This window comes from Heteronotia binoei, chromosome 11 (assembly GCF_032191835.1).
Source record: "Heteronotia binoei isolate CCM8104 ecotype False Entrance Well chromosome 11, APGP_CSIRO_Hbin_v1, whole genome shotgun sequence".
Classification (NCBI taxonomy): domain Eukaryota; kingdom Metazoa; phylum Chordata; class Lepidosauria; order Squamata; family Gekkonidae; genus Heteronotia; species Heteronotia binoei.
In genome coordinates this window covers 67,327,099-67,334,067 of record NC_083233.1, presented here as the reverse complement: position 1 = coordinate 67,334,067, position 6,969 = coordinate 67,327,099, and positions in this window count along the sequence as shown.

Genomic DNA, 6,969 nt, shown 5'->3' with positions numbered 1-6,969 from the left:
AAAGGCAGCAAAACTCTAAGGCCATTTTCCCGCAGAGCTTACCGCGGAGCGACGTCCCTCTTCACCGCGCAGCGTCTGCGTGGATTTCCCACCAACTGCTCCAGATAACCAGGAAGAGCCGCGGCTTTTGCGTTGCTAACGTAAACTGGTTTTTAGCGGTTTACATCTGTGACGCAAAAGGTCCGGCACTTCCTGGTTCTGCGGAGCAGTTGGTGGGAAATCCGCGCAGACGCTGCGCGGTGAAGAGGGACGTCGCTCCGCAGTAAGCTCTGTGGGAAAACAGCCTAAATCTACATGAGCAAAGTGCTAAAAAGATCCCGGTGATGCCTGCTGAGTTGAGACAAATGGATAAAGATCCGTTGGGGAAGGAGCTGAAGAAAATTAAAATGGAGTTAAAGTGCGCAGTTATTAAGAAGAAACAGAAATCAAGACCGACTAAAGATTTCCTGGGAGAAAGTGACAACATGGGAGCCTTATTATTTCTACTGAGATGGATGAATGTACTAAGAAGAGAAGAGGTATACTTCAGCAAAAAAATCAAGACGTGGAAAACTTAAAAAGAAGGGATTTAAAACTGTTTTTCTTGCATGCAATTAGCTAACATGGAACTATTAAAAAGAACTGGCATGTGATTTTAAAATGGCAAGTGAGGCTCCCGGAACATGGATGTTTCTCTTTTGTCTTATTTTTTATATTTCTTTAAAAGCCAAATAGTGCTATGTAATAAAGAGTGGGCTATAGAGACAGCAGGTGTCTTTTTTTCCTAGGTAAAAATAAATAAGTGTGGAAGATGAGGCTGTCATGGTATATTAGGTTTGTGCCTCTCAGAGCAATATGGAAATAGGAGTTATAGTCTCCAGAAGCTTTAAAATAGAATTTTACATAAATAAACAATTACTTTGGGTCAATTTTTAACAAGGCAGAAAATACAACTATTTTGTAGATCTGCTCTTAATATGTCTGACTGGAGAAATTGTTTATATTGAAATAGATAAAGTATTATGTCTTTTGTTCTCCACTTTTTTATTTCTCTATTTTTATTTTATTTTAAATTTGCTTTCTTTTTCTCCATTTGAAATAAGTAAATTAGAAGGATAAAGAAATGATATTTGTCTTTTATGCTTATCCAAATGTTGACATCACTAAAATAACTAATTAGCTTTTACTTTTAATATTGTTAAATTTAGTTCTATGTTATGACTAGGGTTGCCTAGTCCAATTCAAGAAATATCCGGGGACTTTGGGGATGGAGCCAGGAGACTTTGGGGGTGGAGCCAGGAGCAGGGGTGTGACAAGCATAATTCAACTCCAGGGGATTTCTGGCCATCACTTTTAAAAGGACCACACACCTTTTTAAATGCCTTCCTTCCACAGGAAATAATGAAGGATAGGGACACCTTCTTTTGGGCCTCATAGAATTGGGCCCCCTGGTCCAATCTTTTTGAAACTTGGGGGGTATTTTGGGGAGAGGCACTGGATGCTATACTGAAATTTTGGTGCCTCTACCTCAAAACATAGCCCCCCACAGAGCCCCAGATACCTGTGGATCAATTCTCCATTATTTCCTATGGGAATAAGCCTCCATAGGGAATAATGAAGTGCAGAGCAGACATTTTCCCCACTTTTCTGATCACCCTGAAGTGGGGGGAGGGCCTCCAAACCAGGGATCCCCTGCTCCCACCTGGGGATTGGCAATCCTAACACACACACACACTTCCTCTGAAACAAAAGTAAAACAAATGGAAGAACTCTGCTTTGACGAAGCGAACTCCTTCTGACCCTTCCCAATGAAGTACTTCCTGCTTCCTGTTCTTATTTAAAGGTACACACACACACATTTTAAAATGAACCTATTTGCAGGTTTCTAAAGCTGCCAGAGATCTATAGGTAAGTGGTGGCTGGGGGGGCAGGGCTTTCCCCCACTGGCCAACTGGCTGTGGGTGGGGGGAAGCCTGTATAAACCGAGGGATCCCCCGCTGGGACCTGGGAATTGGGAAGCCTAGTTGCGACCTCTCTGGTTTTTTTACATTTATATGTGCTGAAGAAGAATAATTTAAACTCATATCATAAACAACAGATTAGTAAAAAGTTTATAAGGAAAAATGAAGACCGGTAGAAAGAATTGGGTATTCTATTTTGAATACCTAGAAGGACCCAGATTCGCAGCTCACCACGCTCCTGGCCTGCTTCCACCCTCCCCTTCTCTGATTTTACCTCAGAGGCGGAGCGGAGCGGGCGATGCCTCTGCGCTGCTGCCGCCTCTTCTCCGGTTCACCTTAGCTGCTCCTCCGAGATGGGGCAGCTCGCCACGCTCCTTGGCGCAGTTTCCCCCCCTCCCCCGCTTCCATTTTTTGGGAGAGCGGGGGAAGAGGCTGTAAATCCTGGGGTCCCCCGCCAGGGCGGGAGGGTTGGGAAGCCTAGTGTGCGCGTGTGTTCAAAGTCTCTGATAAACCTTACACTAGCAGGCCAAACAATAAAGATTTTGGGGCCTAATTCTAATCATGCTTACTCAGAAGGAAAGCACTCTGTGCTCAGTGCTACATACTTCCAAATAAGTGTGCAGAGGGTTGCAGCTCCATTTGCTTTTCATAGAAATAGGCATACTGTGCCCAACCCTGTGCCCTGCCACATGCACACATACACAATAACACACCCTCTGCCAGGCCTGGGAACAAAAGAAGGTTCATTGCATTCCACTATTTTCTTTTTCAGGATTCCTGCTTTCCAAAACAAGCTGCAAGCTGTTCTTCGCTTACCCAAGTCTTTTTTTTTTTTTTTAAGAAAGGGAAAAAAGAAAGAAAAATCAATAGCTGTTTACTCTGTAGATTATCCAGGTTGAACCATTTCAGCTGAATGGATAAATGTAGCAATTTCATATTTCCTGATCCAGCAGGCAATTTTCTGTTGCATTTTACTCCTTCTAACCCTGCAATCATCACCAGTGCATGAAAGCCCGAATTTGAACTGAATTGATCCAGTGTCCTTTTGGTAATCACACAACCACCCTTTGAAGCCTCTCCAGTCGGTAGCCTTTCCATTAGCGAGGCGTGTTACCCAAGCTATTCACTAGGGAGCTATTAAGAATAAGACGTTCGCAATCCTGAACAGCTCGGTCTACATTTCCCAGGCGATTAATACACCAGCCAGACAGAATTGATAGATGGTGTTATAACACATTTGCTATACCTTCCACTTGATGGTAGGTTTGCATGTTGTGTTGCGTAATGCGCCTCTCCTGAATTGTGATAACAACAGTGCCGGGGGCATGCCTCAAACGAGAAGGTTCATCTGACGGTGGAGCGTTGCCTGAGGGCAATCAGCAAAGATGGTGTGTGTGCAGAAAGGAGACAGACCTTGCAAGACAGCAGACAACGTTTTTTCCGGAGAGACCAAAAGTCATGCTCTAGCATCACAAAGACTGACACCTTGAAGGAATGCTCCTGGTGTCTACCATTCAGGATTCTTAAATGGTGTTAAGGGTGGTAGGCTGCTTCAAGTTGATTCAGTCTTCTGCCATTCAATCAACTCGTTCATTGACTGCATTGAAATTAGCGATGACCAAACTCCCCTGGCCTGAATCAGAAGGGGCGCAATCAGGGCTGGAATTCAAGCAGGAGCTCCTTTGCATATTAGTCCACACACCCCCGATGTAGCCAATCTTCCAAGAGCTTACAAAAAAGAGCCTTGTAAGCTTTTGGAGGATTGGCTACATCAGGGGTGTGTGGCCTAATATGCAAAAGAGCTCCTGCTAGAATTCCACCCCTGGGCACAACAACAACAAAATGTTTCTGGGATATTCCCAAATAAGTCATTTCAATTTGGTCCAAAGGATGGTTCGGAAGTTTGCATCCCTGTCCTGATTAATACAGGTCTGCTGATTGGGGCAGCTGTAGGATTGACACTGGCAACATAACCCTCCCCCCGATGTATTTCACAAAGTTTGTTTGGACAGGTGCTCAGGCAAAAGTTACCTTCCTTTTCCAGGGATGTCCCCCCACACTCACATGCACACAGAGACACAATTCCTCATACCTATCCTGGTTAAGCAATAGTTGCCAAAGCATGAGAATGCGAAACTACCACAGTGATGTTCACTGGTAGCATCAGGGCTTTTTTTGTAGCAGGAACTCCTTTGCATATGAGGCCACACACCCCTGATGTAGCCAATCCTGCAAGAGCTTACAGTAGGCCCTGCACTAAGAGCCCTGTAAACTCTTGGAGGACTGGCTACATCAGGGGTGTGTGGCCTAATATGCGCAAGAGTTAGGGTTGCCAAGTCCGATTCAAGAAATATCTGGGGACTTTGGGGGTGGAGCCAGGAGACTTTGGGGGTGGAGCCAAGATCAAGGCTATGACAAGCATAATTGAACTCCAAAGGGAGTTCTGGCCATCACATTTAAAAGGATGGCACACCTTTTCAATTCCTTCCTTCCATAGGAAATAATGAAAGATAGGGGCACCTTCTTTTGGGGCTCATAGAATTGGACCCCATAGTCCAATCTTTTTGAAACTTGGGGGGTATTTTGGGGAGAGGCTCTAGATGCTATACTGAAAATTTGGTGCCTCTACCCCAAAAAACAGCCCCCCCAGAGCCCCAGGTACCCACAGATCAATTCTCCATGATTTTCTATGGGAATAAATCTCCATAGGGAACAATAGAGTTCCCAGCAGACATTTCCATCCCCTCCCCCCCCCCCCCCCCGCTTTCTGACAACCCTAAAGCGGGGGGATGGCCTCCAAACCGGGGGGTCCCCTGCCCCCACCTGGGGATTGGCAACCCTAACAAGAGTTCCTGTTACAAAAAAAAAAGGCCTGGGTAGCATCATGCTGCAAGAAAATTCTAGCTCTACAATGAGCACATCTCCCCCCACACACAAAAAAAAATTGTTTTGCAAAAGATGCAACTGCGAAACTGATCTCTGAAAGAAAATCATTGTCTTCTCAAAGAGCACAGAAATCTGATTAATAATTAACAGCCTGCCAGCTAATTAGCATTCCCTTGGGCAGCAGGCTATGGATTATTTCCTGTTTCCACCCATCTCCTAAGGCCTGTTTTGTGCATGCAGCATTTGGAAGGGGCAGGAGCTTTTTCTTTCTGCACACAGCTTTACTGTGCAGGTTACACAAGATGAGACTTCTAGCCAACGTATCCCGATCTTGTCAGATTTCAGAAGCTAAGCAGGGTCAGCCCTGGTTAGTATTTGGATGGGAGACCACCACAGGAGTCTAGAGTTGCTACCCAGGGGCAGGCAACGAGGCAACATCAAACTCTCTCCGCTCTTCTCTTGCTTTGAAAACCCTCTGAGGCTGCCTTGACTTGATGGCACTTTCCACCATCATCAGTAAAGATGACTGTTATGAACTCATTATTTGTGACCTTCATCACCAACAGCAGAGCTTTTTTTGTAGCAGGAACATCTTTGCATATTAGGCCCCCACAGGGCTTTTCTTACAGAGCCTACTGTAAGTTCTTGGAGGATTGGCTACCTCAGGAGGGCGTAGCCTAATATGCAAAGAAGTTCCTGCTCCAAAAAAAAGCCCTGAGGTTCCACTTTACTTTTTCAATAACTGGGGGCCCGTGGAATTTTGCTCCCCTAGGCAGCAATTTGTGCTATACTATGCCAGTCCTGGGCAGGCACCAAAAATCCCTTCTAATTGGAGCCGTTCAAGTCTTCAAATCCAACACGACTCCGTGCCTTTTAATGTAATCATGTAAGTACTTCTTCCCACTGAGCCACTTTCATACAGCTTAAATATTTTACAATTGAATGCAGAAGTGCAGATCTGGGGCATAAACTCTCAGCTGAAGTGGACTTCTGTGCAGCCAGCCGGTTGAGGTTTCTATAGCATAATTTACCACATGACATTACAAGCCAGAGGCAAGAGTGATCGTTTTCCTTCCCCTCCCCTCCCTCTCCCTTATTTACACAGCTTCTCACAGGTATTGGTTTCTAAGCTGTTGCCATTTCTAAGCTGCAACTTTCCTGGAATCCAGCGGCATTTTGTTGTTTACGATAATATTTTATGAAAATATAGCAGGGAAAGTGCCTCTTAAATATATCCAGAAAAGACACACATGCAAGGAAGGGAGGGGTTTTTTAAAAAAAAAATGAATGGAAGAAAGTGTAAAATGGTACCTTGAGAAATAAAATGCACACTGGAAGACAGAATGGTATATAGCTGGCTTTGATTTATGAGAGGTTTCTCAAGATCTTTGCCAGTTAGGGAAATGTGAAATTCAGCACGGGCAGAATGGAGGGGAAAACTTAGAACGGCAGTTTCCAACTTTTTGGTATGGTGACTCGCAAGTCCAGATTTGCTTGATGTGGTGCCCCATCCTGGATGCCCTGGGCATGACCTTGGCATCTATCTAGTTGTTGTTGTTGTTGATGATGATGATATTGGATTTATATCCCGCCCTCCACTCCGAATCTCAGAGTGGCTCACCATCTCCTTTATCTTCCTCCCCCACAACAGACACCCTGTGAGGTGGGTGGAGTTGAGAAGGCTCTCACGGCAGCTGCCCTTTCAAGGACAACTCCTGCAAGAGCTATGGCTGACCCAAGGCCATTCCAGCAGGTGCAAGTGGAGGAATGGGGAATCAAACCCGGTTCTCCCAAATAAGAGTCTGCACACTTAACCGCTACACCAAACTAGTTCAGCATTCCATTGTCCACAGTAGCTAACCAGATGCTTTTGACAAACATCACACAAAGGGTGCAACTGCCCCCACTATGAACCCCAAGCAAGTGGCATTCCAAAGTATGTAAACTTTGCATGTGGAGGTTAGATTCCAGCCTCTGCCCACCCACTCCATCTCCATTAATTCTTCTGATCTCCCCTAAGATTCTAAGAAACTCACTCTAGTAACTATTGGGACATGTTTTAGTGGATCAACATATATATGCAGTGTGAAGTGGGGAAATGCCAATTAATGTATGACATGGTGGATTCTGTTTCCAGGGCCAG